This window comes from Poecilia reticulata, linkage group LG16 (assembly GCF_000633615.1).
Source record: "Poecilia reticulata strain Guanapo linkage group LG16, Guppy_female_1.0+MT, whole genome shotgun sequence".
NCBI lineage: Eukaryota > Metazoa > Chordata > Actinopteri > Cyprinodontiformes > Poeciliidae > Poecilia > Poecilia reticulata.
This window is the reverse complement of record NC_024346.1, coordinates 7,036,055-7,047,304: the sequence shown is the minus strand read 5'-3', so window position 1 is coordinate 7,047,304 and position 11,250 is coordinate 7,036,055.

Here is an 11,250-nt window from a genome sequence, read left to right as displayed (position 1 = left end):
AGTTTATCCATCCAACCATCCACCAGTTTATCCATCCAAACATCCACCAGTTTATCCATCCAACCATACACCAGTTTATCCATCCAACCGTGGATGGATAAACTGGTGGATGGTTGGATGGATAAACTGGTGCATGGAATAAAGAGTCCATGCACTCTTTATTCATTCTTCTCTCCATCCCTTAAGCAATCGATCCTCCCAACTGATCCATCCATTCATGCGTCACTCTGCATTCATTAGTTCATCCATCCTTCCATCAGTCAATACGTCCATCTGCTCATCCTCCAATCAATAGAGTTTTTTTTAAATTAAAGTGGAAATGGGAGTCTGAAAAAGTCATATTTAAAAACAAATAAATATATATAGGAACTGTGCTATTGGGGTCATCATTTAAAGAGTGATATTTGCTACATAAATGCAAAAAATATATATTATTTTTACTGCACAACTAATTTTAGATCACTCCAGTGTGGAAAATGGGTCTTTTAAATTTTTTTTCTCCCCCCAGAAACTAAAAAGATCCCAACTAAAACCCACAGAGCAGAAGCCATTCAAAGCCACCTTGCTCTCTTTCTGTCAGACAAGCCTCTCCATCTCGTCTCAGAAATTACTGCAGAGGTTAGAGGGGTATTCAATAGCCGTAGCCCCTCATGCTCCTCCAGGGCTTAAGTGATGACACAGAATGATTATAGCACCGTTAAATACCCGGTTTAATGAGCCAATTAGCCCTATTGACACCCATAGCCGTCTCGGAGGTGGGAAAAGTATCAGGTACATGCTCCTTAATCAGAACCAATAACACCATTTAGCCTTCAAACACTAATCCTGACTCGCAGGCTCTCTCTGGAATCCACTGTGATTTGTCTGTACTCACGCTGAGAAACTTCACGCCTGATTCATTTTCAGTTCCACTCCTCCTGCACAGTTGTAAGTTCACTGTGGTTTTGCTACCATTATGACTGATGAGTTTTGGTATGATTTTTAATGCTCGCTCAGGATGTTTTATTATTCAATATATATATTTTTAAGCAGTTACTGCAGAGCTCAAAGCGTGCCTAACACATGATTAACCTCTTTTTTTTAACTATTAGAAATTAAGAAAGATGTGCAAGCAGACAGTGGAAAACCCTTCTTCTTTCCTCTTTGAGGATTTCCGTTTGATGGTCTACAAAAAACGAAACTGAGAAAGTGTTACAAAGTGCTTCAGGTAAATTTGGGGCATTTCATTAAAATACTTGCCACAACAAAGACAGTGAGACTCGTAGCCTTAGCCCTGGGCACTTGTTGAGTCATAATAGAGTGAATGTTTTGCTATTATTCAAGTTACTGTAAATTTTATCCATCCTCAGCCTCACCAAACCGTGAGAATATCTCAGGATGCGCAAATGAAACCGTTTTCTTCTCTCAGTGTCGCAATGTTGCCCAAAAGGAAAGGAAAAAAAAGTGTGAAATGAAAATCCGTTTGACCAGAGACTAAAAGACAAAAATCCTGCACCGCCTTCCAGGTACTCAGATGTTACATACACAGATTTAAATGTCATATTCGAGGAAACTGCTTCGACATTGAGCACATACAGGATGCAAAACTGTAGTTTGATATGGAATAAAGAGCAGTTTCTACTGCGTCTTCTTGTGGTTAAGCTGAAGTGTGAATAGAGCTGAAAGTGTGCCGTGTCTGTTGTTTTTTTTTGTTGTTGTTTTTTTTTCATTTCTGAGTAACAAACATCAAGGTCAGCAACTCAAACATAAGCAATGTACCAACATACTCACAAATATACAGTCCACAGCTGAAACTGGTGCACTTCCTTTGCTACATGTGGTGCATACTTGCACTACAACACCAAGTCCACAACTGGTACCGCAACATTTGTCGCACAAACCTACAAGCTCTTCACACCTTCATGGGCGTCTGCCAGGTTCACAACACAAACAACCTTTGAATCATCCCACTCGTTTCTCTCTTACAGTCATACTTTTATGGTCCACCGTGCCTCAATGCGTGCTGGCATCAGTACTTTAGGATATCATCTAAAAATGTATTTCAGCAACTCAATTTACAATGCAGGACCTCGAAAGACACTCTAGAAAGCTATGTGCTGTTGGGGCTCCTTTCGTATTAATTACTACCTCAATGCAACGTGAAGGCTTTCATTCAATTTAATATTATTTATATTTAAGTCGACATTATTTAGATTACAGGCACACACTGATGTGGTCAAGTTTTCTTTCCAATAATTATGATTTTCCATTAACAGCTAATGAAAATCTGACATTTAAGGTTGGAATATCGCATCAGATTAATAAAGTAAAAACATGTTTAATAAAGAAATGTGGGCCATAAGCAGGTTTACACTGCAGAATGAAATCTTACAACGTATTTTGTTGTAGTTTCTAGTGCAAATATATCAGTACACTTGAAATAAGACAAAACTAACTTACAAGTTTTCAGCAAGATAACTTGTAAGTTATCTTGCAAGGAATAAGGAATAAGGAATTATTTATTTAAGTAAATAATTCCTTAACTTTGATGAAAAAGTCTGAGTTCCACTGGCAGATTATGTCACTTATAAAATGGGAAAAATGTTTTAAGTGAAATAATCTGCCATTGAACTCATACTTTTTCATTGATATTAAGAAATTATTTACTTAAGACAAGCTCCTGTATTGAAAAGTAACTAATGAGTTAGTTCTGCATTATTTCAATTGTACTGAGATATTTGCACTAGAAACTAGACCAAAATTACTTTGTCTGATTTGGTGTTTTTACAGTGTAAAACCTGCTTTAAGGTTATTTTCAAAAGGCACTTTGAATCCGACTCAGCAGAACTCATATTTAATGTGGCTGTACATTGAGAAAAATATTTCCTATATGGATAATTTGATCTTTTTTTTTGTTATGCAAAACATAATCAGAAATGTCTCACTGAGATTAAAAATGTCTTTGTCAAGAGGGACTCGGTTACAACACACCAACAACTACAAATCAAAACTACAGATATTAAAACACAATTAAAATACATTGTAGATAATAAGTTAAGAAAAATAAAGATAAAACACAGACATAAAATAAAAATAAGACTTGATATTAGTGGAAAAAATACCTTTACAAACCAATTAAGAGTGAAAGAGACAATTTAAGAGACGATCAGAAAAAAATGCTATGATGAAATATTTTCAGAGGCTAAAATTAATTTTGCAGACATTCTGGAGAAATCTGTGTCCTCTTCAGGCTACAGTAAGCCCTGTTCTTTGCACACTTTTTTGTGTTTTTCCTTCCACTCAACTTTCTATTTGCATTCTTGTATACAGAACTCTAAACCAGCTTTTTTAGCAAACAGTTTCTGTCTGTTTCCATCCTTGTAAAATTTGATTGTGGTTGTGTAGCCCATGCAGTTCTCCTATTGTAACATATTTTACTTTAATGATTCATAGTTATGCTCCAAGTTTTACTTCAGAAACTAAAACGCTCCTTTATTTTCTAATTAAAGATTCCCGCACAAATATTTTCAATATGGGAAAATGTTGCTTTAAGTTCAATAATCTCCCAGTGGAAGTATCACTTTTCATTAGGGATGCACCAATATTAAAATTTGGACCGATATCAAAATCCAATGTTAATATTACCGATATTTACTGATATTATATATATTTCACCACCATTCCGATACCTTTGGAGAGAAAAAAAACGGAAACAGATGGAAACAAGATAAAACTAAATATTGGCCTGGTTTTATTTATTGGACCAATACCAATATGTTAAAAAATTACAAATATCAGCTGATACCAATGTTAGCATCTCTACTTTTCATCTATATTAAGGAATTATCAAAATTTTATCATGCAATTAATTAATTGCTTTTTGTGACCGGCTTAGTTATGATTGAATGTAATCAGATTTTAGTTAAATCTGCTTGATTTCATGTAAAGAAAACTTGCAGATGATCTGAATAGTGAACGGATTAACAGGTTAACTTTTATCTTTTTGTTGCAAAAGATTTGAATCGAAATTCAAACTAAACATCTGTGCTTTTTTACAATATTTTGAAATTCTCAAGCAGCCAAAACTCCAGTACATAACCGGATCCTTACAACTACAGGGAGGGGAAAAAATCACTTTCTAGAAATCGTGTTGTTAGCGTCTCCTTGGTCTTGATCTGTTTTTGGGTAAATCTGGACTCCAGATGGCGAAGCAGGGAAACATAAGACTGACGTCCCTGAAGAAGCGATCCAGAGCCGCGCAGTCGTGGTGAATCTCTTATCTAGTGCTGTCCCTGTGGACCAGCAAACGTGTCTACCGCGCCACGTCTGTCTGCTTTCCCAAGTGGCCACAGGGGAGGCCCAATTAGCTGTTCCCATGGAGAGGCACTGAGGCCCTAATAAGAGACGGAAGGAGAAGGAGAATCAATTAAACCTGCGCTGACCCCTGGAAACAACACGGAGGGATTTGTCTTTGAATAACCTTAAAAATGAGACAGCAAGATAAAGGTGGGAATCTCTGCCTGCCGTTTTTTTATTTCACAGCAGTGACCTGAACCCGGCATGAATATGTGAAACTAGGACTGAAATGGGTCAAAAAGAGACTTTTTAATACTTTTTTAAATCTAAAAGAGCCATGCTTATTTTTGTTTTATGTTTCTAATAAAACAAAAATCTTAATATAACACTTATTTAAGTGTTATAATTATGCATTTATGAATTAATATGCTTTGTTTCTAATATTATGTTAAGTGTGTGTGATCGTTTTGTAATAAATGTTTTGTGTTATGATGTGGACCCCAGGAGGAGCAGCCATTATTTCATCAATGACTACTAGGGATCCACATAACAAACTAACTTTTTTAATTGTGCAGAAAACTCTCTTGTACGAGTCCCTTGCAATGTGACGGCAGGAGTGGAAGATCCCGCCCCCAATTCCCTGTTGGAGGCCAAAAAGCTGCCTGCTAACAACGACTAGCGTTGGTTTTAGCTGTCAAGTTATCAATATAACTTGAGTCTTAAATATATGCCTGATATATGAAAGAAAAAGGGAGGCAGTGCTTTGTTAACACTATGACAACTAAATAACAAGGTCAGGAAACTTTTAATTAAGAAAAAATAGAAGATGGAGATGGAAGTAGCTCAGTTGTGCTACCTTGACTTTGACAGACTTGATATTTAGATGTGCTGTGGAATTTGGTGTGTTTTGATTCAGCTAAAAAATAAAAAAATGGGACATACACAACAACTCTGACACATCAGTAAAGCAGGTGTTTAAATTAGCTAATCAACCACACCTTGGTAGGTTAGCTAATAGCAACGGTAGCTAATCGACCACAGCTAAACATCAAGAATAAAGACATAAAACTAACGGACTGAATGTTCTGTTCTTTGTGTGGAAAATGTTTGAGTGTATTTTGGTGTTGAATCCTGAAACATAAAGTGGCGTTGTTGTCAGCTGCTACAGCAACAAGTCTGCATGTAGCGTAGCCGACACAGAGGGTGAGGAAATAGTGGTTTTGAGTTGTTCGTCAACGGCTTTTCTGCGTTGTTTTATGGCGCACTGCACTGAATTAATAATACCTACAACTCCAGGTTTCATTTAGTTAACATAGCAGTTCCATATTAGCAGTGATCAATGTGTTTTTCCATCAGCACAGAGCATTCAGGGTGACTTCTATCTAGAAGAAACTGAAAACTTTATTAACATTTACAGCAAGTTGTTTTCATTTCTTACGTTATGGCTAAAATATTTTTTTTTTTAATCAGTTTTCCCTCTGCATAATTTTGATCTCTAAATTATCCTCCAAACTTTATGAAAGAATGCAAATTGTGAGACTAAAAATAATTGTGGTGTCTGTGTATAAATGAGTTGATTTAGATGTTGACTCACCCGATGATCTAATTTGACTTCACATTGACTGTACATGAGGAACTGACTATTCATAGCAACACGACTCTCATTTCACCTTTTGGTTGTCAGCAGTTTTTGTCTTTTCAAGTCCCAACATTTTGGACAGTTACCACTTTTTGATAAGTCAGGATTCAAAGTAATTTCTCTATTAATTTAGGCTACTGTAAGAAAATATGTCATCTGCAATATTTTTATGGAAATCAGCCACTAAAACACTGAAGCCTGACTTCAGTGTTTTAGGTTTGACTATTAAAGAATATGTTGCTTTAATAAAGTCATAAAAACTTATGTTTTCTCTGTCTCTATATCCTTTTCTATTCTTGCCTTGAATAAATCTAAATATTGAATATTAAAATGCTTTATTTACGAAATCATGAGGTTACCAGGGTCACAGATTGGATTATTTCCACTTTTTTTAAGAGATATAGCTACTTACCTCATATCTATTTTCTTCTTTTTCTTTGCAAACTGTTAATTTAGTAATTATAAGTTCATTTAATTTTACACTAATGATGTCAATTGATTAAATTTTTTTTATCAAATTAATCATACCAGCGCTGTGATTAATCACAATTAATCACTAAGCCTAACTTTATAAGCTTGAAATATAAATTTGCATGCAGTGGTGATTCTTGAAGGATTATGAGGTGTTATTTTTGTAGCAGAAAGCAGGTAATGTATTCTCCCTGTACTAAACAGCAATTAGGGGAAACTTACTCCATTACACATGCATAGAATCAAACTTGTTTAGGACCCACCTGACAGATTAAATATACCGTATTTTCCACACTATAAGGCGCACCTTCAATGAATGACCTATTTTAAAACTTTTTTCATATATAAGGCACACCAGATTATAAGGATAGAATAGACGCTTCAGTTTGGGTTGCCAATTTGTTCCATACACTATTATTACACATCCACATTTGTAAAGAATTGATCCCCGAGTGCTTTATATAGTAGGCTGCCCCAGTTGTTGTTTCACTCACGGTGTTGGTGTTGTGAAATTGTGCCCAACTGCTTTCTGGGTAACACAGACCACCGACACGCTGCTGCCGCAGTCTCTGTCTCTCTCCCAGCATGCACCGCGCACTTCTTCTTCTACGGGGGAAAATAAAGTCGGCGGCTGCTTACCGTAGTTGCTAGACCTGTTGTGGCTTAATATTGGTCCATATATAAGGCGCACCGGATTATAAGGCGCACTGTCGGCTTTTGAGGAAATTGAAGGTTTTTAGGTGCACCTTATATTGCGGAAAATACGGTATTTTATTTTCTGGTTCTTGGGTGTCCCTCCCGTTTACTGATACCATCCTGGCCAACTGCCCACATCAAAAATCGCCTCTGTGTGGACGATTTCATGAAATGTTTTAGAAAATGTTTTATTGTCTCAAACCAAACATGCCTGAGGAGTCTTGAGGTTTTTATATTTAGGAATCTTTAAAGGAAGTAACGTTGATTTAGAAAATTTCTCTCTCCATTCATTTCCTATGTCACTTGTGCGCCGACAAACCGACGTTATTTGTGAATGCAACACTTTGAGCTCGTACAAGTAGATGTAAAAAACGCCGGCTAGCAACACAACAAAAGACAGCTGAAAAATTTACTTTACAGATGTTAGGTCAAAATACATAGTTCAATTAATCTGCAATTAGTAATATTAACATGTTAAAAGTTTGAGATTAATCGCATTGACAACACTATTTTAAACATATTTTATCACTTCAATCAAATAAATACATGCTGAACTGGACCCATTACTTGGTCTAAAACCCAGTCGACTGAGGCAAATTGAAACGAGTAAAAATGAAAAGTAAATATGCCGTAAATTGTAAGCATTGTTGCTAATTTGTGTTACCAGTTAACGGTGTGTAGCAAAACCATGGAGAGACCTCAGGAGGCAGAACATGATAATGAAAAGTTTGAGTATGCAAGTTGCACTCTGTTTTCAACAGAAATTAAATTCTGCATACAGTTCTCCTAATTTGACTTTAATTAAACAATACTCTATCAATGGTACCTTCAATGACCAAATGTTCCCCCGTAGCCCAGCGAAGGTTCCCAGCCGTCAAGCCTGATATGAAGTTGGTCTCAGGGGAGCTCAAGCAGAGTCTGACGTGCAGAAATGACAGCTGATGCCTTCAAAAAGTTAATTAACTTTTCAATTAGGGTGAGTCTGACGTTGCTCTTGTGTGTCTGCTTTGAAACAACACCGGTGTTGGAGAGAAAAACACACTTGTGGAGAAAGTGTAGCACTTCAGAGGCTTCAAACACTTGAGTTAAGGTTTGTAACATGGGCCTGTGCAAGCGAAGCACTGCGAGTTGTTTCACATTTTGTATTATTAATTTTTTTAAGATCAGATTTTTCTCTGCCGAAATCTGAAAATGGATCTAAAATGATGTTGTAATTATGGGAGACAATAATTTGGGAAACTCCTGCCTCTTTAGACAGAAAAACAGCAGGCAAATGCGACCCAAACCCGGTTTTATTTTTCACCTGAACTGTCCCATCCCCCCAAAAAATCCGATCTGTGCCATTTCCATAATAATACGAATACTATCCGATTGTTTTGAGTCTCAACGATCTAATTTTATCTGACTTTTACGTCATTAATGCTAGATATTCATCATTTTTGTACCAGAAGAAGACATACAAGGTAAATCAGAACGAAAACAATGACTTAAAATTATTATAAACTTATGAAAGAAATCTGTCACCGAAGCGCATCACACTCTGACTACACATTCAAACAAACTTACCTACAAGTTGCAGTCAATGCTCCACAAAAAGGCACTTCTACTAGTTTTCTTTCTTCTTTTTCTTTTCTCCTTCTTTTTTAAGCTTTCGTAGTTATGTTAAGATCTTGTGACGATACTGTCGGCTCCCGTTGCTGAACAAACTTTAAAATCGATCCATGAACGGCTCCCTCCATTATTACTTCCGTAAACAGTGCGCTGCTGCGTGACGTCAACGTTCGTTTCTTCTGCGCATGCGGGTCGCTGAATGTTCACACCAAAGTGTTATCGTGGTCGATTGGCTTTAGTTAGTAGTATGATATGGAGAGCCACGTGGAAAAAGAAAAAAACATTTTTCATCTAAGAATCGAAATGTTGCTGTATTTACTTATTCCACAAAAAAAAAAAAAAAAAAAACCCAGCATAAATATGCAACAGCTACCAACTGTGCAGCTAACTATAGATAGATAAAAAAATATCAGTTCACAAATAATCATAACTTCCTATGTTTGGTGAAAGGATGTCTTGATGCATTCCGTGATGTATAGCGAAGCCTTCTGAGATTTGTTTGCATGGTTTGCAGATTTTAAATATCAATAGACAAATTCACTAAGTACATATGAGAATCAAAGTATGAAATACATCAACATACGTCTGTTGTCACCCAAAAAATAAATTTCAAAAGAAGCATTTTAGTCATCTTGTTTCATGTGTGTCATCCATGTGAAAAGCAGGAACTTTTCTGGAAGAGCCTTTTCACTGTATAAATTGCTGCAAACAGATGCGCACATCTTTGAAAAGCAGAAGTAGAACTTCCTGCACAACCAACAAGAATGCAGCAAGTGGCTTCTGGATGATAAGTCAACATGAAAACACTTTGTGCTTTCCAGCAGCCATTGTTCAGAACGTAAATTAGCCGACCAAACGTGCTGGAGCTCCACTTGGGTTGCTAGGTGACAGGGTGGAATTCTGGGGTTACTAGGTAACGTGCTGAGCTTCACTGGGGTTGCTAGGTGAGGTGCAGCAATGCCTGCTGATTTTTGACGTTGCATTCCAGGCGTTTTTGAAAGATTTCATTTTGCAGGCACCAAATTAAAAAAACATTAACTTATTGCCAAAAACAATTTGGCTGGTGTTTCTAAGCTTTTAGGCCATTTTTAGAAGCAGTAGAGACCCAAATGGAAGAATAAGAATGTACAAAAAGTGAATTTTGCATAACAGGTCAAACTTCAAAAAGGTGGTACAAGTTGCTCATGTTCTTCCAAATAAATGTTTCACTTTTTGTTGTCTTTCGAAATTAATTTAGAAAAACAAGTTAACCTAACAGTCGTGTTTTTAGCTGAACTCTGTATAAAAGGAAACCAGAGTACCCAGAGAGAACTGATGCAAACTTTGTTTTTCTGAGAACTTTACAGAAAAACAATCCCAGAAAATCTCATGCTCATTTCCTTGCAGCCGTAATTTTATTCAATGCTACACTTTTCATTAATGTGTTTTCCCTCCATTTTCAGGCTAATATCAGGGCGCGCGACAGAAGTGCTCATGTGCACTGATGTGAGGACAATGTGTCGTCGCGGAGCCACTCATTAGCCCGAGTCTGCCTTACACCTGGGGTTCATCCAGAGCACAGGTCAGGGGGCTCGGGATTTGTGCGATAATTATCGACAAGCAGATGTTATAAAATCATTTATGATAATGCAATCATAATAAATGGGCTTTGTGCAGCCGGCCAGATGAGTGGAGGAGAAGGAGGAGGAAGTTTACACGAGAGAGAGAGAGAGAGAGAAATTTTACACCAAGCTGCTTTGAGTGCATAAAAAATAAAAACGTATGGATGAAGAGCAGCTGCTTGCAGCATAAGCACAGATAAAAATATCTTCATATCAGTGAGGATAAAGCTGCTTTAATTTGCTTTGTTTTCTGTAAGTTCATCAAAATCACTGCACATTCAGCACAGATATTTGGATCTAAATTAGGAAGTGAGCGTGATGTTTTCTCAGCAGCGTTTTCCCAGAGTCCCACATTAGTTGTGCATTTTTAGGTATTACCATGTGTTGCTGCTTTTGATCACAATGCTGCCATTTAAATATAAAAATAACCTTCATCTCCGATGCAATGAGGCTCCTCACAAATAAAATATTAGGAACTAAAAGAGGAGGATGGGGGGAGTTAGGTGTCTTTACATATATTGTCATTTGCTATAAGACACCCTATCTGTCTCTCGAAATGTGTCAGGAATTACCACCAATTCCAAAAACATGCATTAGCCCCCACCTTAGGTGCAATACTTCCTTTTACAGCGGACAAATATCGCAGCGAAACACGGCTGTGCGCGGCAGCTAACCTGGCAGCTGGCGGAGAATAACCCTGCGCAGGAAGAAAGCAACCATGTTATCATGCACACACATGTGGTCTGGGTAAAGATTAAGCCGTATTCATCCCTGGCTGCTTCGCTCTCTCCTGCCTCAGTCCATCACAAGATATGGCAGCCGTTCAGCCAGGAAGCCAGGAGAGGTGCCACGGATTTCACGGCGTTCCCAAATCAGGCCGTCTGGAGACTCGGGCGAGGTGCTCTGCATTCGCGCTTTGGCTTTCCCACAGATCACACAGCTCTGGGTTTGGGATTT